This window comes from Podarcis vaucheri (assembly GCF_965113315.1).
Source record: "Podarcis vaucheri genome assembly, chromosome: 2".
Lineage (NCBI taxonomy): Eukaryota > Metazoa > Chordata > Lepidosauria > Squamata > Lacertidae > Podarcis > Podarcis vaucheri.
Genome location: NC_138760.1, coordinates 68,880,040 through 68,907,307, shown reverse-complemented (window position 1 = coordinate 68,907,307; position 27,268 = coordinate 68,880,040). Strand labels below are relative to the sequence as shown.

Genomic DNA, 27,268 nt, shown 5'->3' with positions numbered 1-27,268 from the left:
TGTCCACTGACAGCTTTCTGGGTCATGTGGCCAGCATGACTAAACCACTTCTGGCATAACAGGATACCATGATGAGTGCCAGAGCGCACGAAAATGCTGTTTACCTTCGAGCTGCAGTGGTACCTATTTATCTACTCACACTGGTATGCTTTCAAACTGCTAAGTTGGCAAAAGCTGGGACAGAGCAATGGGAGCTCACCCCATCACATGGATTCGAACCGCCAACCTTCCAATCCGCAAGCCCGAGAGGCTCAGTTGTTAAGACCACAACGCCACCCGCTCCCCTTAAGACTTGCATCTAACTCCCTCACAACTTTGTTCTGCTTACCCAACTAATCAATGCAGTTCTAGAACCCTGCAAGTTAGCACCCGTGATTTAGGGTTCTAAATTATGTGGGAAGTCTGTAGCTCCCCACTGCAGACCTTCTGCTTCCAATGTATGGAAGACAGCAGGGAACACATCTTTGCTCTCCCCACACAAGCTTCTAATTGTGTGAGGCTTTCAATACCTGCATAGGGCCCCAGTGTCCTATTTTTGTGCTGCTTCCTGATTTGTATGCCTCTCCTCACTGTCTGCTCTTGCCAGTATTGTTGCTTAGAGGGAACATGAAGTGAAAAGAGGTGAACGCAACATACTATATGGGACAATGCAGGAGGGGTAAATATGCGCGTCAGGAACAGTCAGTCCTGTTCTGGGTCAAATCAGAGGATTTATGATGGAAAGTATCTGAACATGTTTTTTGTAGGGTCAAGGTAGGGGAGGGAGACATAGAGATCGTGGGAGTACATATCTTTTGTGAATCAGGAACAAAGATGAAGAGGGGAAACCTTCAGAGACAAATGAAAAAAACAAAGGTTAATTGTGTTAATATATCTACTTGGAGATATTATATTTCTACAATTGCAGTGAAAGGTGGTCATGGAACTATAGTGCAGAAAATGAGGCAATGACCAGCCTTGTTTTTGAATGCTGGTCCACAGGGAAGACACCCTCCATGTAGAAAACTAACATGCTAATAAGAAAGTCCCATTACTTATCTGCTTATTTATTATGTGCAGGGAGCTCTGTATGTGGGAAAGCATTCAAAAATATGGCATCTCCAACCTATGTCTTAAGTGGTACAGTCCAGAATATCCCATGCTAAGGAGGAAAGGCCATAGCGCAGTGGTAGACCATCTGCTTTGCATGCATGAGGTCACAAATCCAGTTCCCACTGAGGGAGAAGCCTGTCTGAAGCTCTGGAGAACTGCCACCAGTCAGAGTGGACAATATTGAACTAGATAGGCCAATGGTCCGACTCAGTAGAGGGCAGCTTTCTATGTCCCTACTTCTCTCATTCTATATTGTGCATAGAACAGGTATTGATGTTACCACCCCCACCATAACCCTCCATGTTTGGTTTTAAAAAATATAGTAAGGATTTAATTTAAAAAACAGTATACAGTGGTACCTCAGGTTAAGTACTTAATTCATTCTGGAGGTCCATTCTTAACCTGAAACTGTTCTTAACCTGAAGCACCACTTTAGCTAATGGGGCCTCCTGCTGCTGCCGTGCCGCCAGAGCACGATTTCTGTTCTCATCCTGAAGCAAAGTTCTTAACCCGAGGTACTATTTCTGGGTTAGCAGAGTCTGTAACCTGAAGCATATGTAACCTGAAGTGTATGTAACCCGAGGTACCAATGTAATAATGATTGCCATGATTTCACAATCATGGCATGTAAAGCTGAGCTGAATTTTGAAAGTTTTATCTGCAGGTCAGCTTGAAAAAGGGCAGATGAGAATTTTGTATTGACCATCTAAATTGTGCAAAAACTTTGTTTTTTCAATGATGAAGCACAATGTATAAAGAGCAATTTTCATACTCCTCAAAAAGCAAGTGGAGAAGAGGCAGCACTCACTCTCTCTTTTTTGCCAGATGGAACTGGGGTTAATGTATTTGTTCCCTGGAAAAGAAGGTCACCCTGCACTGGTTATTCACATTTCCATACAGCTTGCATCACTCCAGGTTATATCTCTGTTAGTATAATTGAAGCTCACAGGAGAAGCACTGACTGATTATCCCACTGCTCTTGAAAAACCCCACTTATGCTTAAGACAGCCATGACCTGCCACTTAGAGCTTTCCACTTCATTTGTTTCTGTTGAGTCACCTTGTTTTCCAGAGCTTTCTGAATCGCGTTCCCAAGGAGCTGCTGTTCCACATTTACCTCTGGCAAGTGGAAGGGTCAAGGCAAGTCGTAAGGGCTGGTCCCTGAGGAGGCAAGCGAGAAACAGAGAAAGGGGAGAATTCATGAAATGTTACGTGTGATGCAGTGGTTAAGAGCGGTATACTCGTAATCTGGGAAACCGGGTTCGCGTCTCCGCTCCTCCACATGCAGCTGCTGGGTGACCTTGGGCTGGTCACACTTCTTTGAAGTCTCTCAGCCCCACTCACCTCACAGAGTGTTTGTTGTGGGGGAGGAAGGGAAAGGAGAATGTTAGCCACTTTGAGACTCCTTCAGGTAGTGATAAAGCGGGGTATCAAATCCAAACTCTTCATCAGATGCCAACTTGGGCGGCATCCACATTTAAAGAACGTGGGTTTCCTCAAAGAATTAGAGGTGCTGGGAACTGTAGCTCTGGGAGAGCAGTTCCCATGTGCTTAAAATGGTGTCAGTGTGTTCAGAGGTGTTCCCATGCATGGGCATTTCTGATGGGCAATTAATCCCACTACGTCCATTATGTCCCATTGCGTCCACCTGCATGTCCGACAGTTGTTTCATGTGGATAAATGGAAATTTCACCACCAGCATAGCCCAAGGGGGCCCTCTGGATGTTGTGGACCCCCACTGGCGGAGGAAGGGGGTGCAGGGTGTGTGGTGTGCCCCAGGTGTCATCCCTGAGGGGGGTGACATCACCACCACGCCCCCCTGAGATGCTCGCCACTCGCCCCACCCCCTATGGACCCCAACTCCCATCCACCCCAACCAGCATGACCACTAAGGATGGTGGAGTTGCAATCCATAGCATCTGAAGTGCAGCAAATTGATTTGCATAGGCGGCTTTAGGGGAGTGCAACCAGTTTGCCTGCACTGGGGGCCAAGCCAAGAGGGTGCTGCAGGGGAGATTGCAACAAAGATGAGCAACAGAAGGCAAGAGGTGGTATTCTGGCATCGCAGAGGGCACTGCTGAAGTTTTAAAGTCCCATGTCCACCACTACCCCGTTCCATAGCCCTAGTCAGGTGTTCTGTTACTTCATGCAGTTAATACTGTACAAGGGAGAGTGTTGGTATGCTGGCAAGCCCTATCCCTTCCTTCATTTCATATCGGTTTTTTTATTTCACTTTTAATTTCCCAATCCAATCCAAATCTTTATTATGGCCATAGACCAGCATAAGGTAAAAACACCTCCATGCATAAATGAAACATGCTAGATAGGCAATAAGGCAACTGCGGAAGCAGAGTGTACACAGACTCATTCACTCAATTACAGTAAACCAGCGTAAGATAAAAACACATAAAACATGGAAATCAAACCTTCACTTTTAGACCTCTGACATATGCCAATCATAGCAGCACAATATCTCACAACTGAATATGTTATATCAGGATTTATATCTTGGAGCAATAAGGAGATATAGAATTGCCCTGTGTGTCCTGGAATTTTTTTTTATTTTTATTGGCAGGATAAACCTAGCACGTATATTTGTGTAATACTGGCAAGGGAGAAAAAGGTGTTCAGTTGCGTCTCTGTGCCCAGAGCCACAGCGGCATTTTTAATTTGTATACCGCCTTTCCATATTACTGCAGTGGTATCTCAGGTTACATACATTTCAGGTTACATACTGTCAGAGCTGCTTCCAGATCCTAGCTCACAGAGGATCACGCTAGCCAGCGATCATTTAGTAAAAGTCTTTATTGAGTTACATTTTCCATTCTCAAGCTGCTGCGTGCAACTCTACGTCTAATGGCTAGATCGGCGAAGTCCCGTCTGAGTCTCCGCCCCTTGCGCACCAACTTAATATCCTAGCCCTGCTCCACCTTTTCCGCCTGACTGTTCTCCTCTGGGTCCCTCTGCCCCCCGGGGTCTCTTCCTTCCTGGATTCTTCTGACGCCGACCCCCCGGACTCTCCTGTCTCCTTGCGCCGGGCTTTAGGACCTGGCTCTCTTTCAGGGCTGCCTACTGCGTCACTTCCCTGTGCATTTGAACTTGGCGCGCGCGCCCAACTTTCCACTTTCCGTCTGACCGTTTCTTCGCTCCCCGATGGAGGTGTGGCCACTCCTGACTCATGCCCTCCCCCCTGTTGTGAGCTGCCAGCGCTTGATCCCTGGCTCTCTTCCTTTTCCCTGCTCTCTGGCGGTGACGCTGGTCCCGATTTCCAACTGCTCTCCTCTGAGTCCCCTCTGGCTCTGTCTCCCTGGGGTGTCCCCCTAGGCTCCCCCCTTGCCCTGGCCACTGGTGCTCCTTTCTGTGAATCTTCTGATTCACTGGAAAGACTCGGAGATCTCGGGTCGTCGTCATCACTCATCTTTTCCTCTGCCTCCTCCCCCTCGCTCTCTGTTTCCTCCCTTGCCCTTGCCTCTGCTCCTGAACCCCTGACACATACGCTTCAGGTTACACACTACACTAACCCAGAAATAGTGCTTCAGGTTAAGAACTTTGCTTCAGGATAACAACAGAAATCGGGCTCCGGTGGCGCGGCGGCAGCAGAAGGCCCCGTTAGCTAAAGTGGTGCTTCAGGTTAAGAACAGCTTCAGGTTAAGAACGGACCTCCGGAACGAATTAAGTACTTAACCAGAGGTATCACGGTACACACAGGGTGGTTTACAAGCTGAAGAAACAACAAAATAGACAACAAAGATTACAAATCTAATAACAATATAATCCATTACACTGGGGGGGGGAATTATAAATGGGAAAAAATATAATTTACTTAGGAGACCACTGTAAGCAGATGAAAACATTAGCAGGATTTTAATTTCACTTGTAATGTAACAAATACTATGGACAATATGACTAGATATAAAATACAGACTATGAAATAATATGCAGTTGAAAACATTGAAAATAGGACCCATGTGGGGAGCGGGGGGAAATCTCGAGATTCAGAGAAATCTCTCTATATGGATATGTATTTGGTTTTGCTATAAATTCATATTTGCAAAATCAAAGAAAAATCATTTCAAAAAAAATACACAATATGAACCGTTACCCAAAAAAGTCAAAATAAAAACATAACTTTAAAATAAAGCTATATCAAATAAAGCAGTATTTAATAATCCACTAGAATATAATAGTAAACAATAAAATTAGAAGAGCAAATAATTAAACAGTTTAAACTTAACCATTGCAATTAAGAATCACTAAACTATAATCAATAAAAATAATGGCCAGTCATAATGCATAAAATACCACCAAACATGCAAAACCATGTAAAAGGATCAGATTGAGAAACAAGGACACACAACTTACAAAATTATTTTTTTAAAAAAATATTCCTTCCCCTTCTTTACAGTCCTCCATGAATTGAAGGCTGAACCTCTGAAGTTCTGAAGGCTCCAGGAGTACAGGAAGCGTCTGGCTTCAGTTCTCCCTCAACCTTATGGAAGACTTGCAAAACATGCACCAAAGACAAAGGAGTTGCCAGCATGCCGTCCTTTTCCCTCAGGCAGTTTTCAGCCCATGGAGATCCACAGCAGCTGCAGAAGACTCATGAAACCTGCTGTTGAGAATTTTGTGAGCCCCCCCCCACCTACGTGAAATACTAAAGTTGTATTCTCTCTATAAAGTAGAGGAAGGCAGATGTTTTCGGTTTAGGAAATAAACATATTTATTATTATCAGGAGAATCATTACCTGAAATCCCTTCTCTTTTGGTATGGCAAAGTAAACTTGCAGATGTGCTCCCACGTGGTAAGAATACAAGCTATTACATCCTGAAAATTATTAGTAAATACAAAGATAACATTTCAGCTCGGTTGCGTCCTTATGTGTGTTGCCCGCTGAAACAAGGGGTCCAAAACAGTAGAGAAAAGGGAGGGTAAATTGTTGCTCATATATGAGTTTATTTACAGAAACTAATTTGTGTGTGTTCCTTTTTTTGAGATTTTTCCAGAAGAAGAAAATCCATTGCTGGACTGGGTCCTTCTCTCTGCAATCTAACTAGGACTTCTAACTAAAACTGGTGGTTTTTAAAGAGAGAAAAAATTCTATGTGACACATGTCTCAAGATCTGCCAGGCCCTATGTTTGATACCCCTGGCTGATGTTGTGTTCCCACCTGTACCTTCCCTGCCTCATTATCAGATATTGCACAGGCACTGCAGTTTCTGAGCACTCTATATCACGTCAGTTGTATAGACATCTTGCACATAAGCAGCATCTATTTCATCCCACATAGGGAAATGAGGTCTGCTGCCAGACACAATCACTCTATCTTCTATCTATCATTTATCTATCTATCCACCCACCCACCCACACACACACACAGAGAGAGAGAGAGAGAGAGAGAGAGAGAGAGAGAGCTACTTCACCCTTTCTGTTCTATAATGACTTTGTTACAGATAAATTAGGCATGCTAGGAAAGGGTAAATCAATCCACAGTGAAAGATGGGGTGGAAGAGGGAGAAGTGCTCTTTGCCACAGCTCCAGTTTGCACTGGCAAAGCATATTGCTGTAAGCAAAGGTGAGCAAAACACAGGGTTTTACATTGGTATGCAAGTACTGCTGCTTTGGTTTTCTTATATTGGAAGAGTCTGGTGCTCCTAGGGACTGATTTAGACTCCAGCTATTCAAAATATACACCAGCCAACGCGACTCACCATACCACTGTATCCCTAGTCACAGGCCACCTCATAAATCTGCCAAGCACCCGCAATGCGCCCACACTCAGATCTGCAAACGTCCTTCTTAAAGCAATAACGGAATCTCACAGATCTCTGCCAATGCGCCTTCAGTAGTCCTGGCGTGCACACGCACCCCATTCCTGAATAGAACATGACTCCCCCCCCGCCCCCTTCTTCTTCTTCTTCTTCTTCTTCTTCTTCTTCTTCTTCTTCTTCTTAATAGCACCTTCATTACTCAAGGTAGCCTGGAAAGCTTTATGAAGCAAAGCAGGTAGTTCGATACTGGCAAGGCAGCTTCTGTGCATGCAGACGAAACTGCCATTACAGGCTCAGCAGCAATACAAACTGCCTCTGCCATGCCACCCTTTTGTTAAATGAAGACAGGGGGATGCTGATCTAAACTGCAGGCTTATGAGCGCTCTGGTTTCTGTTATGGTGTCCTATCGAGCCAGAAGTGGTTAAGTCATGCTGGCCATAAGATCTAAAATGCTGGCTCTTTGTGGGGGGAGTTTCTATTGGGTTGCTGGTTTTGTTTTGATTTTATGTATTTTGTATGTATTTTATATTTTATGTGAACCACCCCGAGTATAGGGTGGTATAGAAATGAAATGAAATGAATGATGCATCTCCTTTTCATTAAGTTCTACAAGACTATAACTTTCCCCTACATGATGAGCATGTAGGTCTCATCCCCAGCATCTCTAGATAGGGCTGTGCAAAAATCCCAAACCCTGAACAGCCACCACTAGTCAGAGTAGAGCAGCTGTGAGGAACATTTAGCCCTTCAGATGTTGCATAGCTAGCAGTCAGGGATGATGGGAGTTATAGTCCAGCAACATGTGGAGGGCCAAATGTCCCCCACACCCAGTTTAGAGAATACAGAACTTTATTGTGTGTGCCCTATACACAGGAGCCAACTCCATGGCTGAGGTCCCTTTGGGCCCCCCAATAAAATAGTTGATGCATGTGTCATAGGGCAGGGCTTACCTGCCCTCCCCCCAATATTTTATTCAAGTTGGCACCTCTGGCCCTATGCATGTGTTTGCATGCACTCACCCTAGAGTGTGTGGGGTGAACTGGGGGCTTGGCATAGCCCTAATCAGGGCTTTAACTCTTAATTGAATATGTGGTTAGTGGCATTCCTCTTGATTTGATTAGACTATAGAGCATTTGTTCACATCTGTTTATAGGGTGGTAATGTGACAGTGAGCATTCATCCTGGTGCATTTACAGGGTGCTCAGAAGTCTCCCTATGAATCATCTGTTCATCCCACACTTTCCAGTGCATTCCCTATCACTTTCCTATCTGCAAAAAGTCTGGTTTTTGTTTTGTTTTGGGTTTTTGTTTTTCGTGGATTTCTTGCAAGAGAGTGAGAGATTGCTTCAAGGCACTTTCATTGGACACACCTAAGTTTCTGGTATGAACTTGAATTACCCCAAGAAAATAGCAACAGAATGGAGGTAAACTGTATTCAGCACTAAAGAAAACAGAAATATGGAGGAAGCCATTTCCAGCTTCCCACAGCAGCAGAATTTGTCAAATTTGAACTTCCCAAAATAATATGAGAACTGAAGCACGGTGATGCTTCAAAATTTCCACATATCTGAATTTTGTGATGCAGTTCTTCAATCAATGTTTATAAATGTTTATAAAAATGAATTATATTACGAGAAATCGCTTGAAAAAATGTGTGCATTAGTCAAAACTTCAGGAAAAAACGTAATAATTAGAAATTAACAGAAAAATGTTGAGCATTCTTTTTTTAAAAAAAAAATGCAATTTGCTGCAGAAATGTGGAGAACGGGTCGGAAAAATGAGAAATGAAATTGGCAGATCATTCTAACCCTTGTTGAGGGTGAGACGCAAGGAGAGCATTCTACCCCAGGCTATGTTTGAATCTCTCTCCCTGTCAACACCAGCACTATTGCTTTTGTAGCAGGGAGATGAGCTTATGCATCACAGCCAGCTCATAAACAATTAACTTGCCCAGCCATAACTCAGCATATCTAAGAATACCATTTGGAACACCGTCTCAACAACCCAGGTCACATCATTCACAAAAAGCTACAGATACAAAGTTGGGGATGGTAGCAAGCCTCTCTCTTATGCCTGGCATTGTGCTCAGTAGACTGAGGGAAAGTGTGTTTGCATCTTACCCAGAGTTAGCTCCAGGCTTCATAGGGCCCTTGGTACAGGGTTCTCTGGTGGGACTATGGCTATGTTGGCAAGTTTACCTGGCAGTGGCTGTAGGAGCAGTAGGTGGCCATTTAAGTTCCCCACAATGCCCTGGAATGATGCATCGCCAGAGGTATTGCAGGAAATTGATATGGTGGCTTGCAGACCCAGAAAGGAGGGCCAGAGTAAGTGCCAGCAGACCTTGCCCAGGATCTGGGAGCTGTCCAAGGATGTCTGGTGCTGATGGCAGGTGTCACGCCATCCCACTTCCTCAATGCAAACCAATGCTTTGTCCTTCACACACCAGTAGTTCCTACTCAGTTTTGTAGGATGCAATCCAGAAAACAACTGGTGGGAGAAGCAAAACCTCTCTCCCTAACCCCTAGAGTAGACAACTGTTGGCTTGTGCTAAAGGGGGCCACAACACAATTCACCTGACCTTCTTCCACCTTCCCTGCCATCATCATGACAGGCATTTCACTACTGATTCTATAAAAGCTTTGATAGATGACAGAACTGTCGTTGATGCAAATTTAGCTCTTAGGAAGTATGAGTTATACTTTCCTCTGTGCCTGATCGGCAATATTAATCTGTTACACAGGCTGGCTCCCAAGTCAAGACTGCAAGTTGTCTTCAGTCCTAGAATGCTGGTTGCTTCTTCTTTAGTTATTAAATTTATATTCTGTCCTTCTTCTCAAAGATCACTAGTAACAGGGTCGGCCCTACGATGAGGCAAAGAGAGGCAGATGCCCCCCACATCCCCCTTCCCACCAAAGCACTCCCTCTTGTAGCAGGCAACATCCTTCACTTCAAAGGAAGATGAGGCATGATCTCTTGTCAACCATTCAGATCCATGGTGCTGGGCTGGAGCATAAAAAGAGCTCTGAAATAAATGGCTAGTTTAATTGGATTGATGGAGAAAGCTCCCTGTTCCAAAGGAAGCAGCACAGGAAATCATTTACAGTACAGATAATGAAAAGCCATGCCTTATGACGTGGTTGGCATCAAGGTGGTCTAGTTTATTGATTTGTGTATGCTTTTGGAAGTTTTGTGCTTCTGTTACTGGTATTTATAAACACCCGCACACACTCACACACACCTGTGTGTTCTTTTTCTACAGTAATATCATTTCCTATTGGCAAGATATTTATTCATTTATGAAATTTATGCATTGCTTTTCTGCTAAAAACCACTCAAGGCAATGGGCAATCAATAATATTTCAAATACAGTAAGAAGGTCTCCACACAAATTATAAACCCATTAGTCACAGGTCCAGAGAAAGTGAAGAAAGATACATGCTTACCATTTTGCATTCAAAGTGTATATTACATGTCAAAAGAAATGCTTTTACATGGTTTGGGGGTTAGCGATCTTGGGAGCCAAGACGACAGTGAGCATTTTGTGCATTACTTTTGTACGGGTGGTTGAGATTTATTTATTTATTATTTTGCTTTGGTCTGTCCTGGCACTAATGACATCGGTCACAGTGGAATGATGCCAGTTGCAGTGTGGTCTAGACAGAACACAGGGAATTGGTCATTGGTGGGTATTGGTAGCAATGGCAATCAGCAACAGCAGGATATTAACTGCTCTGGACCTGTAGGAGCTCCTCATCAGGACACAGGATGTCCAGGGCCCAGCCCAACTTCAAACCATGCCGGACGGGAAATGGCTAAAGCACTCTCCATTCTCACCTCTAGAACCACAAACTTCAATTTCCTTTGTAACTGCAAAGCGGCCTCAAGGATCAAAGGGCAGACCAAACCACAGATCTAGAGGGAGCAGACCAAACCACAGATCTAGAGGGAGCATGTGAAGAGCATTAACTCGAATTTGTTTGCAGATCAATCGCAATCTTACATTAAGTGAATATTATCCCACTCTCTCCCATGCATTTCACCATTGCTTTTCTTACTGTAAAATGTCTGATTTCCTTGAGTAGTCTGATTGTTCTGCAAGGGCACCAAACCAACTTCAACTGCTCAACCTGAGCTTGCTGGCATGCTGCTGAATCTCATCCACAAAGTTCTGACAGTCTGGAAGAGGCCTTCAGCTTCAGAAGGACTTTCATTCAACAATGATCTTGAACATCCAATTGCCATTCAAAAGGAACAAGCCCCTCCCACACCACCACCTTCTCAAGCCTTTTTACATGTGCATATGAATGTTCTTTATGTCCCACTTTAATAATAATAATAATAATATAATTTATTATTTATACCCCGCCCATCTGGCTGGATTTCCCCAGCCACTCTGAGCGGCTTCCAAAAGAATATTAAAATACTGTGATACATCAAATATTAAAAGCTTCCCTAAACAGGGCTGCCTTCAGATGTCTTCTAAAAGTCTGGTAGTTGTTGTTCTCTTTGACATCTGGTGGTAGGGCGTTCCACAGGGAGGGTGCCACTACCGAGAAGGCCCTCTGCCTGGTTCCCTGTAACTTGGCTTCTCGCAGTGAGGGAACCGCCAGAAGGCCCTCGGTGCTGGACCTCAATGTCTGGGTAGAACGATGGAGGTGGAGACGCTCCTTCAGGTATACTGGACCGAGGCCGTTTAGGGCTTTAAAGGTCAGCACCAACACTTTGAATTGTGCTCGGAAACATACTGGGAGCCAATGTAGGTCTCTCAAGACCATATGGTCTTGGCAGCCGCTCCCAGTCACCATGCTTTAAGCATTAACTTGAACAGAATTCCTGGCCCATCAGCATTTTTTGAAATGATTTTGTTTGCAACGCTTATAGCTCTGGTTATAGATAAAGGAGATCAGCTTTCTCCAGTCTTGGGGGACAGAGAAAGTAGCAAGCTCTGTGAAATCACAAGATTGCATATGGTGGACTATGAAAGCCATCACTTTTGCAACTTAAATACACTAAGCTATCCTCACCCTGCTACTGGGTAATGAGGTGATATGGTTTACCAAGGTAGTTGAGATTCATTTACTGATCTCAGACAAATGATCCATAGAATCATAAAATTGAAAGGTACCATGAAGATCATCTAATCCCAAGCTCAACATAGGGTCTGCAATGTGGGATGCAGCTACAGCATCCATGCCCAGTCTCTGCTTAAACAGACCAAGTGAAGAAGAGCCCACCACTTCCCAAGGCAGCCTGTCCTTCATGAAGCTTATTCTCCTTTCTAAGAGCCAGTGTGGTGTAGTGGTTAAGAGCGGTAGACTCGTAATCTGGTGAACCGGGTTCGTGTCTCTGCTCCTCCACATGCAGCTGCTGGGTGACCTTGGGCTAGTCACACTTCTCTGAAGTCTCTCAGCCCCACTCACCTCACAGAGTGTTTGTTGTGGGGGAGGAAGGGAAAGGAGAATGTTAGCCACTTTGAGACTCCTTAGGTTAGTGATAAAGCGGGATATCAAATCCAAACTCTTCTTCTTCTTCTTCTTCTTCTTCTTCTTCTTCTTCTTCTTCCTGTAAATTAGTTCTAGAGTCCAGCTTTGGAACAAATCTGCTCCATCAGCCATTCAGCTATCATGTCTCCCTTTCTTCTCTTCTCTATATTTAACTCATTCAACTGTTTCACTTAGAAATTGTCTTTCAGACGACACACTCCAGTTTGCCCATGTCCATCTTTAAAAGACCAGCACAGAACAGAGCAGAATGATTCATTCTCAAGATCTGGACACTAAGCTCCTGTCAATTCAGCCTGAGATTTCATTCACTTTTTTTAGCAGCTGCGTCATGCCACCGGCTCATGTTCAGCTTATGATAATCTAAGACACCCAGATCCCTTATACATGTACTGCTGCCAAGCCAAATCTTCTCCCTCCTGTATTTGTGCCTTTGATTCCTTCACATGCATCTCTGAGGAATTTCATCTTGTAGGTTTCATGCATGTCATCTTCAAATCTGACAAGCATCCCCTCTGCTCTTCAGAATCACCCATCCCTCATGAATGCTTTTCTCCCTCAGTATATCTAGCCATGGCATCCTATCCAACTTTTTTCTGAGCTCTCTGAAGCCCATTGTCCACAGGTTCAGATTATATGCCTGACTACGCTGAGTTTTCGCATCGCTTGCTGTCACCATTACCAAGAGGACACAGCCACCTTCCCCCAAGGTTCCTGCCACTTCTACTTCTTCAGCCTGTTCTTCTTTGTAGGTCAGGATTAAGTCAAGGATAGCAGATCCCCGTGTTCCCTTGTCCACCTTCTCAGAGATGAAGTTGTCAGGAATTTATTGGACATTCCATATGGTGCCTTATTTTCTCGCCAGGCTGTGAAGCAGGGAATTGAGAGGACGAGAGTCATCTGTGTGTGTGTGCTTGTTGTTTTCAACTTCACCATGAAATGAACTGTCATTTTGAAAGGGTAAAAAGAACTGAAGAAGAGGAAGAAGAAACAGGACTGAGCATGGTTATGGAATACAGTTCTAGATCTTCCAACAGTTTACAGAAGGGGCTGGGAAGCCTCAGACAAAGGGGCTAAATATTCACATTTATTCCTCTGAACACTTATGTCTCTGGCCACACCAACCCCTGGCATATGGCCCCCAGAAAGGAATGCTTCCAAATAATTAGGACCTACCAAGTGACTCTCCTGCCAACCTAGCAGTTCGAAAGCACGTCAAAGTCCAAGTAGATAAATAGGTACCGCTCCAACGGGAAGGTAAACGGCGTTTCTGTGCGCTGCTCTGGTTCGCCAGAAGCTGCTTAGTCATGCTGACCACATGACCCGGAAGCTCCCTCGGCCAATAAAGCGAGATGAGTGCCACAACCCCAGAGTCAGCCACGACTGGACCTAATGGTCAGGGGTCCCTTTACCTTTAACTTTACCAAGTGATTATTGCAGGGATAACCAGTGTGGTGTCCTTCAGATGTTTAAACCACACCTCCCATCAGCCCCTTTCAGCATGGCTAGTGGTAGAGGATGATGGGAGTTGCAGTCCAAAACATATGGAGGGCCCCATGTTGTCTATCCCTGGGCCACTGAATATCTAGCAAAAAAATCCAGTAGACCTGAGGTTTCAGGGGCAGAAACAATACCTACATTTCTGCGGAGTTTTGATGTATTTTTTTGCTACTACATAGAATGAGAGCTCTTACACCTCTAGAACCCTCTCAATAAAATGTTTAGAATGTAAACGAACTGTATATTCACTACAGACATATATTGGTGTGTTTAATGACTATTGCTCTGAAATTCTATAGGCTCCAGGGCAAAATGGGAAATAACTTCCCGTGAAAACAGATGGAGCTCTATACAAATCCTCTGCAAAGTACTTGAGTGTGCCTGACAATTTACAATAATATATTTTAGCACAATGGAAGCACAAGTGACTGTACATTAACTTGCTTGACCAAGGTCACATAAGAAATCCTCATAAATAGAAGGGCAATAATACAGCTGCTAAATCAGGCCTCCCTATTAAAACGGAAGGATCTCTGTGAAGTATTGTTTTTACATTTCCTCTAGCGTGTTAGCTGTTAATCTTCTTTATGAATTCCACAATTTTTAATCTCAGTTCGTAGTCACAATTAAATATTCAAACCCTTTAAATATTCAAAGCACTTTGCAACCCTTATGTGAGCTTCTCAGGACACATTTCCATTTTAGGAAAGAGAGCTGAGGATGGGGTTCAGAGACAATGACTTTAGCCACGACTACTCAGTGGGCCTGTGGGTAAGGTAGAATTTGAACTCATGCTTCCTAAATATGCAGCCTATCAGACTATGCTGACTTTTGCTGTTATTTATCTGTGTGAATAACACAGGAAACCAACCTATGCTGTATCAGGCCATTGGCAGTGGCTCTGTAGGCAGGAATCTCTTCCAGACGGGGGTCGAACCTGTGACCTTCGGCATGCAAAGCAGATGCTCTGCCACTGAGCTATGACCACTTCCCCAAGTAGTTGGCTTGTGTGAACCCTTGTGCTATGCATGCATGGAATGCAAAATAGCATTTCTCTGCTACATAAGAAGCAGAAGAGAGGACAATTTTTTTAAAAATCACAAACAATGAATTTAAAAATTATTGTGTTTTATAACTAGGGAAAAAAGAAATCACTAATTATGAATGCACAACCCGTCTGGCCTTCTCCCTGCAAATGCAAACAGGCCCATCCCCAAGAAGCAGTAAGGCCAGGCCAGTGCTCAGCAGGCCAAAAAAGGGACATGCTGATGTCAGAATTACTGCCAATAGCACATGGATTGCCAACATTTGTTTTAAAAATACAGGCCCCCTTAAGCAAAGCTGAAGACACAGCTTTTTGAGTCAGGAGCAGAATCACGGGAAGGGCGAGAGGAACAGCAAAACCTATTTATCATTTATTTCCAATATTTGTCTACCGCTTTTCACCACAGTGTGGTCACAAAGCAATTTCTGACAACACTCCATAAAACAAACCATCAGCCAACATAATATGGTGCTGAAAACCACAAGGTGCAAGTAAAAAAAATACAGATTCCCCAAACACTTCTATGATCCAGAGCAGGCTTAACCAAGTCCACCATAAGCCTCAGCAAACAATTACGTTTGAAATGGTGAAGGAAGCTCATCAAGGATGTAACCATCTGCACCTTCTGGGGAAGGGAGTTCCACAGCCAGGGTGCAATGACTAAGAAGGCCCTGTCCTACATCCCCAAACACTGAGATACTCTTGACCAGCAAAGAGGAGGAGGAGGAGGAGGAGGAGGAGCAGGAGGAGTTTGGATTTGATATCCCACTTTATCACTACCCTAAGGAGTCTCAAAGCGGCTAACAATCTCCTTTCCCTTCCTCCCCCACAACAAACACTCTGAGGTGAGTAAGGCTGAGAGACTTCAAAGAAGTGTGACTAACCCAAGGTCACCCAGCAGCTGCATGTGGAGGAGTGGGGAAGCGAACCCGGTTCACCAGATTACGAGTCCACTGCTCTTAACCACTAGACCACACTGGCTCACAGGACCATTCCTGAAGCCTGGGCAAACTGTTATTAGTATAAGTGCTCCACCAGGTGCCCAAATCCTTTGAGCTTAATAGTTCAACATCAATGCTTTAAATGGGGCCAGGTAGTGTATGGGCAGCCAATGATGATCCCAAAGGTCATTTATTAGATGGTAATGTATTAAAGTGTCAGTCTGCACTTTAGCAACAGCATTCTGCACTAGTTGCAGCTTCTAGGCTGCTTTCAAGAATAGCCCTGTATAAAGCACATTACAGTAATCAAGGTGGGAAGTTACAGAACATGTAAAACTGGCCAGGCTGTCCAGGTCCAGGAAAAAGCCAAAGCTGGTGAATCAGCTGGAGTAAAAGGGTTCATTGCCACTGAAGCCACTTTAGACACAATCCTCTAATACAGTGGTTTCCAGTTGGTGGTCCACTGACCCCAAAGGGTCTGTGTAACCCACCCAGGGGTCTGTGGCACTATTCACATAACAAAAACTACTGTAGAGATACCAACATTTTCAAAAGGCTTAGCTTTTGAAAAACAATACTTAGCTAATTGGGAAACATTACTCTAACAAACATCCTTCTCTTTGGTTGTTGAAACAGAAAAATAAAATAAAGAAATCACCTGCTTAGTTGGCACCTATTGGGTTTCCTGCTTAATTGCTATCATAGTGCACAAACACACAATTTCTTTCCCTTGTTATTTTTCCCCCTTATCCTGTCTAATGAGAAATTATTCCACTTCCCTGTGCTCATAAAATTCACCCCATCTGGGCAACAGAGTAGGTATTTTATTAGCCACGCTTCTTATTCCCTATTATTAAACGAGAAGCCTCCTAATTAAGCACACCACAGTAGACCGAAATCTTAGACAGCCCCTGCCAAGCCGTTGCTACAATCCAAGAAGCTCAGCTTGCCTGCTCCCACTCATGAGGATTGTCTTTGCCTCTTAAGCAAGCAATCAAATTCAATGGGCTTGCTTGTGGAAATCAAGCACTATAGGAGAGTCAATAGATCATAGGCTGCTTGCTGCTTGCATTACAATAATAAGCAATTGCTGCATGGCAGAGTACAGGTAGCCTGGGAGGAGAAGAGGCTGTGAAGAATTTGGCCCCATCCAGGGTAGGTCCAGCTCTCTTCAGAAACATAGCCTATAGTGGGAAATATAAAATCCTCTTTCAACTGCACTGTCAACATATTGCTTACAGGTTATGACCCAAAACACTCAGGTATGACCAATATTGGCTGCCGCTTTCAACTCCAAGAACAAGAAAGGGGCAGAAGTGAGTCTTTTTGGTAGTCATCATGTCTGCATTGTAATTATGTCATACTTAGCTGGTTTCTGGAAATGGAAGAGTAGTGAATACAACTCTTTGACTGTCAGTGGGCTAATGTGGAGAACATTATGGGAAAGGGTGTAGCCGCCTCTAGCCAAAATCAAAGAAACCTTGAATTTTCCATGAGACATGGAGCTGAAGCCTGGACAGACTGGGGAAAGCTCTGCTGGTGCAGAAAAAATATAGAAAGAATTCCTGGGTGCCAAGATCTAAGTTTGGGGCTAGTACCCTTGGCTGAGAAAAGCCCAGGAGAGATTTAAAATCACAAAATAAGCCAGAAAGTAAAGCATTGAAATATCGACTGTAAAACCTTAAAGGTAAAAGGTAAAGGGACCCCTGACCATTAGGTCCAGTCGTGACCGACTCTGGGGTTGCGGCGTTCATCTCGCTTTATTGGCCAAGGGAACCAGCGTACAGCTTCCGGGTCATGTAGCCAGCATGACTAAGCCGCTTCTGGTGAACCAGAGCAACGCACGGAAATGCTGTTTACCTTCCTGCCGGAGCAGTACCTATTTATCTACTTGCACTTTGAGGTGCTTTCGAACTGCTAGGTTGGCAGGAGCTGGGACCGAGCAATGGGAGCTCACCCCATCATGGGGATTCGAACCGCCAACCTTCTGATCGGCAAGTCCTAGGCTCAGTGGTTTAACCCACAGCACCACCCGCATCCCTTATAAAAAGAGCCCTTTAAAATTCATTCCAAAGTTTCCCACTGACTTCCCCTAGTGTAGAAAAAGACCATTTTACCATTTGGTAAGTTAAAAATGGTTCACTTACAACTCTCCAAAGGTCAAATTCATGTGCTTTTCCATACAGCATTCAGCTGCAGAGGCAGTAAAACGTATCTTAGTTACAAAATGGTAACAGTTTCTAGATAACTGGTACAGAACACAAGAATGGCTGGAGAGAACCACGTGGTCAAGCTGAAGCAATCATATGACACCTCTCCACATGTTTGGGGTGGGGACAATAGCCTTGATTCCCTATTAAGAGCACTCTCTCTTGTCCTACCAACTACACTTCTATTGGTGAAGGAACAACAAGCAAGTCCAATCTTGCTTCTTGCACTACAATAGTCCCAGGCTGTTTACAGCTTTGAAGGTCAAAGGCAGCATATTTAATTGTGGCCAGAAACTAGAGAAATGTGTATTTAGCAGAAATACAGGTTTAAAATGTTGTCACGTTTTTGCAATAACCTTTTTTTTTAAAAAAAAAAAGCGAAATGATGCAGTAATGTGATGAATCACAGCTGGAAAAATGAGAAATGGAGAGAAACTGAAACTGCTGGATTTGGCCATCCCTCTCTGGAGGAAACTAAGGAACTTGCCATCTCATGTTTCTTTCCTGCTTGGCAGGGGGTTGGACTCGATGGCCCTTGTGGTCTATTCCAACTCTATGATTCTATGATTCTATAAATGCTGCTCCAGATTCTACTTGCAGTTTCACTCAAAAATACATGTATTATGATTGACATGTTATTAAGTGCATCAATTGCTCATTAATCTGGAATACACTGTTTAGAATTGAGGAATATTGCTCGCTACCTAATGATGACACTTATGGATTTGGAAAGCAATGAGATATTTAGGCTAAATACTTGACACCTGTCCCTTTAAGGGACTGGATGGTGCATAAGTTTACCATGCACGTGACACTGGAGCTTCTGAAATCTCGCTTATTCCCCAGCCACTTGTTTCCTTCCTGTAAGTGGCTAAAATCATTAATTTAAGGTTTCTAAAACCCAAGTTACTGTAGTGTGCCTGAAATAATAAATGTTTCAGAATTTCAATTAAAGTAAACGTTGAAGTGCTGGATCCCTTTCTCCCCCCAGTATCTAATGAGTCACGCAGAACCATTACCCCACTATCCATTAATTATAACGAGGTCAGCATATTTGCTGACATCTTCTCATGCCTGCATAATGTACCAGCAGAGTACCTTAGTGAGGATCACAGGTACAGCACAAAGCACACAGACGCATTAACCGCTAAGGAATGTCATTGGCTGCTTGGGAACTTGGGTTGGAAAACAGACAGAAGAGGCTGGTGCAGGGCAAGAGAGCAAGGAAGGGAGACACAAACAAGTGTGAAACAACCAGAAGAGCTCAAGCGAGAGGGAGGGAGGGGGACACAAAGGGGAACAAGAGTTTGCCCCACAGCTTCCTAATCTTTCATAATTGAGATTCCATAATTTATATTCAGGAACTTCGGACTGGGGGTTCTCCTGGGCTTCTCAGGACTCTCCCCAGACCACAACCCCTGTCACTAGAACACACTCCTTGATTCCTTGATTTGTACCTTTATTCGCCTGGTTGAAATGTGCCCTTCAATTCTGACAGTGCCTCTCACTTACCTGCACAGAGGAGAAGGAGGTGTGTGTGAAGAAGCAAGCCCACTTCACAAAGGCAAAATTTGTGCTAGCTGCTTTGCCCCCAGAAGGCTGCTCAGATGGGTGAATCAAGCCCTAGATCAAAAAAGCCCCCTCCACCACCACCCCCAAAAAAAAATTATGCAAGGAGACAGAGATTTTACAAGGAGAGTGCCTTTCTCCAACCAGCCAGTGTCATCTGGGATCATAAAGAAGCATTTCCAGGGAAAGGTTTGAGAATTAATGGGTTTAAGCACCTGTTATACCTCTTTAAAAGCTATGGTCTCCCCCACCCAAAGAATCTTGGGAGTTGCAGCTTGTTAAATCTGCAGGGAGCCATGGAGACCTTTCATAGATCTACAGTTCCCAGCACCTTTAACTTGCAGCAGTTCCCAGGATTATTTGGGAGGGAGGCCATGAATATTGAAGTGGCATAAGCAGTGCCTTTCTCCTATAAAAAAAAGTTCAGGGGTACTCTCATTTTGACTCAAGAAAATCACTATTTAGGAAAAATAAATACAGTAAATGGACAAAAGTACAAAGATTTACAAAATGTTCAGGGGTATGCATACCTCTGCGTACCCCCCAGAAAAAAGCACTGTGTATAAGGTTGTTTTAAATGTATGGTATAGATGCGGCCCAATTCATGCAATTTAGAAATCAAGCTCTGTGCATGTACTACCCTTACAATGTTTTCTCAACGTACATCTTATGATGGAAGGGCACATTTGCATCTTTTAAAAAAATGAAATCATCTGCTGCATAGTGCTTATCCCACCCATCCTGCAAGGAACTCTCAGAGTGACATACATGGGTGTGTGGTTTTGTTTTGGATGTTATCCTCACCACAACCTAAGGCAGATTAGGCTGAGAGGGATACGACTGGCCCAGTAACAACGAGCGCAGTTTTTATCCCAGGCTGAGAGGAAACACGGGGAGCTTCCAGATGGGAGTGCAATATTGCAACGGAGTTACTGAGACAGCACAAGTGGGTGGTGTTGTGTGTGTGTGTGTGTTTTAAGAAACAAAATTTACTGGATTGTCTTCAAAAGGGTAAATCTGGATTAAATGAGGGGGAAATGCAGGTTGGCACTTTGAGGGCGACAACATTTCATGGACTCTGCAAAAAACTTGCATACATGGGCAGCACCCATCTCACTATAAAGACCCCTCTGGAAGCTGTCTGTCTAATCCTGAGTCCACTCCTTCACACGGGCCTTCTGCAGCTGACAACAGGAGCCAGAAAAGGTAACTTCATTCCAGCTCTTCCCTCTGCACTTTTCGAATACTCCATCCCTTACATATGTTTTGATTTGTTTGCTCAGCCTCTGGTCTTTTTCCACCCTATGGGACACTTTCTTAGTTAAGCGCTTGTCCCTTTTCTCCCTCTACTGCTGGCTCCTGCTCATCTTCTTCCACTGGCTTCCCACATCAAGGGATGCAGAGAGAGACAGAGAGAGAATGTTTCACTTGAAGGGGCTTTAGACTGATGCATTACCAGCTAATTGCCTGGGTGAAGGAGGAGATGAAGGTCATGTCACATGCCGCTTCATTTACAATGCATAGACTCTCTCACTTTCGCTATCTGCAAGGGTATTATACCCATTCTGCTTGAAAAACACCTACGATTAAGCTCCAGCGTGCCACCATGAAGAATGCCACCTTTCAATAAATTCATAATTATGTTTGCCTTTAAAAAATTCATGCCTATCAGAACCACCTGCCGAAGAACCAAAAACAACCATCTTCTTTATCTCCCTTCAACAAAGAACAAAAATATATCAAGCTTCTCTGCTGAAATTCTCCTGTCCCTATTTGTGAGTAAGTGGAGGGGAATTTATTGTTTGCTTGTTTAAATTTATTTTCTCATGAAGCTTAGCTGAATGGGTAAGTTCCTCATTATGCTTAAGAGCAAGGGAGGCTGGTTTGTACCAAAAAATCAGAATGGAACTGCAAGAGGTCCCCACCCTGCCAAGGCAACTTAACCACATCTTCCAACCACCTTGTCTGTTCAGCTTGCATTAGCTCCTCCTACCAGCCAAGATAAATAGATCCTCAATATGCTTTCTTTTTTTCTAATGTAGACAATTTCCCCTGATATACACATTGTTACAAGGAATTTTCCCTAAATGCAAGGCATTTTTGTATTCAGTTTTCAGTTATATGCTTCTTTGTGAACGCTTTCCTAATACACACATCTTGGTAAATATTTTTGTTCTGTAGAACTGCACTGTGAAATTTGGAGACGTGAAAATTTCAAGGGATAGATGAATTCCAGTTTGCAGATTTAGGGCAACACAATCGGTTCCACCACACTGGGTGCAGAACGGAAGGTGAGAGGTGGTGAGGTGGGCACCAAATTTTGGCCTCACACAGGGCACTGCTGAAATTTGAAGAACCAAAGTCAGCCCCGGCATATGCTTTCAGGAAGTAAAAAATTAGATAATGAAAATACAATCCAAACCCATTTCCCCCCTCATTCTTACATAGGCATAAGTAGAATTTAGGATCAGATATCAAAAAAAAATTTTGGGGGGGTGTTGTGGATTGGTTCCTTTTAACTTTGCTATAAACATACAAAGCATAATAGAAATTCTTGGCATGTAATGTTGGGTTTTGAGAGAGTTCTTCTGGCAAGACTTGGTGTGTGCTTTGCTTTCATGCAGAAGCATTAACAGACAGATCCATGCAGGCCTGTCTTTTCCCTTGAATTATTTTTATAATGAATGAGTGTTGTTTGTGTTGTACTTTTGTACTGTTTTATTGTTGTTAGCCGCCCTGAGCCCAGCTTCGGCTGGGGAGGGCGGGATATAAATAAAATTTATTATTGTTGTTGTAATAGAGGTGGTTAAGCCAGTTGCTTGTAAATGATTTTTTTTTAAGGCAACCATTCACTAATCTCCATTTAAATTACATGGTGTGATTTTAAGGCTTATATCCTAAGTAAGCTTTCACTGGTGGGAGAATCCCACTATTTGTTGTTGTTTAGTCGTTTAGTCGTGTCCGACTCTTCGTGACCGCATGGACCACTATGCCAACTCCATATTTCAGAGGGCCCCTTGAGCAAGGAACCCTCCATAGTCTTCCTTTCCCCCAATAATTTTCACCAGCTGCTGCTCTTCTTCATCATCACTGCAGCTGCCTGCCTACTTCCCTGGCAGAGACCCAATGAGCAAGCAATCCATGGCATCCCCTGCTCCTCTTTTTCACCATCACCATTGCCTGGGCCAGAGCAAGAAGCAGATAAACAAGCAATCGGGTCACAATGGTGGATTGAAGCACTGAATACACAGGGCCCCCAACAGAATTTGTGCCTTTGGCAACCTACCAACTATCCTGACCACCATCACCAGTTCTGGTGTCCAGTGAGTAGAAATTCACTCCTGGGACACTCCGCTGGGAAGCAAAGGGCGCTGACTGTCACTGATCTGTTCCTAAGGCTTGGTGGATCTTCCAGAGCCGAGATGGGGAGTGGGAGGAAATCAGGAAGAAATACCATCCCGCCTATCCCCCAGCAAGGGCCTCCCAATTTGCAGTGGGCTACTTAGGACGCTGGTGTAAGTATTTTCTCTCTCTTCACATTATTTCCCCACTACCATCCTCCTCCTTTTTTTGCTTCAAACTCTTCAGATGTAGACAAGGGTGTCCCCACCCCTGCTCGCTCCTTTTGATTCAGTGAGACTTTCTCTTTCAATAAAGTTTCTGCAGCATTCTATTTGTTCCATTTCTACCTCTGAAAGTGAAGTGTCAGCTAATAACAGGTAGGACAGGCCCCTGCAGGCAAGCTCAGTAAATATATATTATCCCTAATAAAGATGGAGAAATGATAAATGTGTCTCCGGAGAGGCTCAAGTGCCTGTTTCGCTAGATAAAATACAAGAAGGGATGGAGAGAAATGCAAGCCAACAAGAGGGACTTGTGTAGCTCTTTTGTTCCTTCAGAAACCTACCTAATGCTGGAACTGGGCTTACTTAGAAGCCAATTCCATTGTGATCAATGAAATTTATCTCCCCTGGAATATGTTTAGAACTGAGCTGTAACTCAGGAGAGTGGGGGAGAAATAATGATGAAACACAGCATGCCGCAATGAAAGTAAGGGACTGCTGATATTTACCGGCTTATGTTTACTGTATTTTTGTAGTTTGAAAACTTACTAGTGGTGTTGCTAGCTTTCAGCACTGGAAGTGGTTCTCATATCCCCACCACCACCTCAAATACACAGGCATTTAGAAAATACCAAAGCATATTATATTATATTATATTATATTATATTATATTATATTATATTATATTATATTATATTATATTATATTATATTATATTATATTATATTATATTATATTATATTATATTATATTATATTATTATAGTTTTGTTTTGTTGTAACTAAGTCAAAACTATTTGAATGTCCTCAAGGCCCATAAATAAATGTAAGCGGCTTTGTGTACATGAGGAAAGTGCTCCCGCACCTTCAAAAGGTATGTAAAACTGGGAATTTCTGCAGGTGTACCTGGAGTGCAAAGATCTCTTAAACTGTAGTTCGCTAGAGCTTCCAAGCCCTAACACAGGCATCCTCAAACTCGCCCCTCTAGCTGTTTTGGGACTACAACTCCCATCATCCCTAGCTAACAGGACCAGTGGTCAGGGATGATGGGAACTGTAGTCCCAAAACAGCTGGAAGGCCAAGTTTGGGGATGCCTGCCCTAACACTTAAAAGCTTTGGCAAACTACAATTGCCAGAGATCTTTCCATGGGGAGCTTATTGTTGATAAGGTTTGTGGCTTAATGAAAGCTCCCGGAGCAGCCTTCTCCTTTGTTAACATACACACCTCAATGCTGCTGAACCATATTACTGGAGAAAAGAAAGCAGAGCATTGTAAAGGTAGAAAGAGGGAAGCTGGTTGCGGGGAAGTTTAGGGACAGAGGAAGACTGAAAAAGTTCAGAGAAAAGCATGAACCCATTCAAAATCGAACTGGGAGAAGAAGAACATAAAACGAGCCTTCTGGATCAGGTCAATGGTCCGTCTAGTCCAGCATCCTGTTCTCACCGTGGCTGACCACATGCCTGTGGAAGCTTGCAAAGTGAATGAGAAAGCAACAGCTCTCTGCCCAGAAACTGTTATTCAAAGGCATAAAGTATATTTGCTCACCTTGAAATACAGCAGAGCAGAGGCGGGGAACCAGTGACCCTCGAGATGTTGCTGCACCACAACTCCCATCATCCTTGGCCACTGGCCATGCTGGCTGGGGCTGGTCAGAGTCGAATAACATCTAGCAGTGTTTCTCAACTTGTGGGTTCCCAGATGTTGTTGGACTACAACTCCCATCATTCCTAGCCAGCATGACCAGTGGTCAGGGATGATGGGAGTTGTAGTCCAACAACATCTGGGGACCCACAGGTTGAGAGCCGCTGATCTAAAGGATGATAGGCTGCCACCACTGCAGTAGTGTGATATTATTATTATTATTATTATTATTATTATTATTATTATTATTATTATTATTATTATTTTGACGATATAAGAAATAAAGAAATAAGCCAGGGGATGTATGCATTAGAGCAGCCATTCTTCAAACCTTAGTTGTCCCCAAGTTAAAAATTTCCTGAACTCACAACATGTCTCCTGTAGTGGCATCTTAATGTAACCCTGCATAAGGAGCAGTCACGTCAATTGAAGCTTCCCACTGTCTGAAGATGCTGGGTGTCTGCCAGGTGGTTTGGATGAATGCAACTTCATTCTAGTCAATGTTGCCATTAAATGTGCTTTTAGTGCACAGTTTGAAAGGGAGAAACAATGAGAAGCAGAAAAACAAAAATGCTGGAGCGTTTGTTTGTTTTTAGAGAAGCACGCGTAAAGAAAAAGAAGAGAGATTAGGTCAACAGCCTTGGGGTTATCTGCTCAATAAATGCAATGCCATTCATGGCTACCTAGAGTTCTGCTGTTCAGTTGCATAAGAAATTAAAATGTCTACACGCCTGTGGTCTTCATATCCTCCCTGGTGGACATTTTGGATGGCATTTGCAGAATGGTTAAAGGATTTCTGCTCTAACAATGCAGCTGAATACAGAGGATTAGTTTCGCTGCATGAGGCTCTCAGAATCAGCCCTGGGGACATTGTCAGGGGGTTTCAGTGGGAGAGGATAACCACATCTCTGCAATTTAGCAGCTAAACTGTTCCTTCACAAAATGTACAGCTTGGCACTGTGGGGAGTCACAGGATATAACAAAAGCTTACATTAAGGAAGAGTCTAAATCCTATTTTCTAGGAAATTCTGGGGGATTTCCACGTGCAATCCTTTTCCGGGTAATCCTCCAGCAGAAGACTGTATTACAAGGCAAAAAATAAAAATAATAAAAATAAAAATCCCAAGCCACAAAACCAAACTCCAGTGCAAGCAGAATAACGAAACATGAAAACGTGGAGCTTAAGAAAGTCTGATTTAAAACAAGGTTGATCGTCAAGAGTTTTATGTTTTCTCTATCTCAGCTGTAAAATTTTGCAAGAGCACAAAGGGGTTGGGGAATGGGATTTATGAGGCAGTGATAGATAGTAAGCTGAGAGTTGTGGGATCAAAGCAGGAGACAGGTGGCTACAAAGATTGGAAACGCACTGCAGCCTCACCCTAAGTGCAGAGTCTTCAGCAGCTGCTGCTTTCGCATTTTTAAAAGGTCTGTCTCACTGTGCCAAACTGTGATCTTGCTTGTGGTTAATAGCTTGAGCAAGTGGCAGAGACCACACAAAGTGTGTGAGCGCATGGACTGCTGGAAAACACCTTACTCTGCAGCCATAATTTTTGGAAGGGGAAAGGAGACCTCAGCCCTTTCAGGAAAGGATCTGTGGCTCTTCCCATTGGTTGAAGTGCACACTGTGCTTGCTTTCCTCAGCCAATACTAATCCTGAATAGCACTAGCGCTGGCATGTTGCCTAGCACTGCTGGGGATGTCCCTTGTGGGCAGTGTGAGCACACAAACACACACACAATGGCTGGTACATTTTGAGGGACTGAATGGGTCTGATGGCAGTTTGAGGCCAACAACATCTGAAGGCCACAGGTTGCCACCTGGTGAAGAACATACTGAAATAGATGGGTCAGTAATCTGCTTTGGCGTAACGCAGCTACTGATGTTTCTGTGACCTCCCTGCTTCCTTCTATATTTTCTTGCCAAAATAGGAGGTCATTGCTATGAGCGTGGAAGCCATTTTATCCTAGTCCCCCTTCATCTGGGCTTACAGAGCCATGCATATGAGAGACCTGCTTTTCTTACACATATTTCAGAGCCCTCTCCTAGGACAACTCCTTCATACGCACAACATTGAACAAGAAAGTGACTGAAAACTCCACTTTTAGTGAATGGGTTTGCTAACTGTGTAGGGATATTGCGGAGTGGGGAGTGGGGTCCGGAGGGAGCACACTTCCCCACCAGCAGGCAGCCACAATCTGCCTGCACGCGTGACCTTGGGGTGTAGGGAAAATCCCCCCCCAGACAAGCCACAGCTGCCTGTACATCGTTCCACCTCTGCATGACCTTTTGCGTGTTGAGTCCCACAATGCCACCCCCCAAAAAATTCACACTTCACACATCAATTTTTTGTTTAAGGTTTTTGGCATAATTTTGGCCACAACTTTATTCAAAATACAAAAAAAAAATGTGAGTGGTTGCTTAGGCATTGGTTATGACT

General features: G+C 43.8%; 1 long non-coding RNA gene across 2 annotated transcripts in view; it reads right to left on the bottom strand.

The window, feature by feature from the left end:
• LOC309526014 overlaps positions 1 to 27,268 on the bottom strand; it is a 135,047-nt gene that overhangs the window by 16,378 nt on the left and 91,401 nt on the right. The window contains exons 3-4 of one of the 2 annotated variants that reach the window (XR_014216618.1): positions 2,152 to 2,252; positions 746 to 828 (exon numbers count right to left, since the gene is read on the bottom strand). The exons of the other annotated variant lie outside the window; for it this stretch is intronic. This is a non-coding gene — a long non-coding RNA (uncharacterized lncRNA). Of the gene's footprint in view, positions 1 to 745; positions 829 to 2,151; positions 2,253 to 27,268 lie in introns of those variants that run through there. 2 annotated transcript variants of the gene reach the window in all.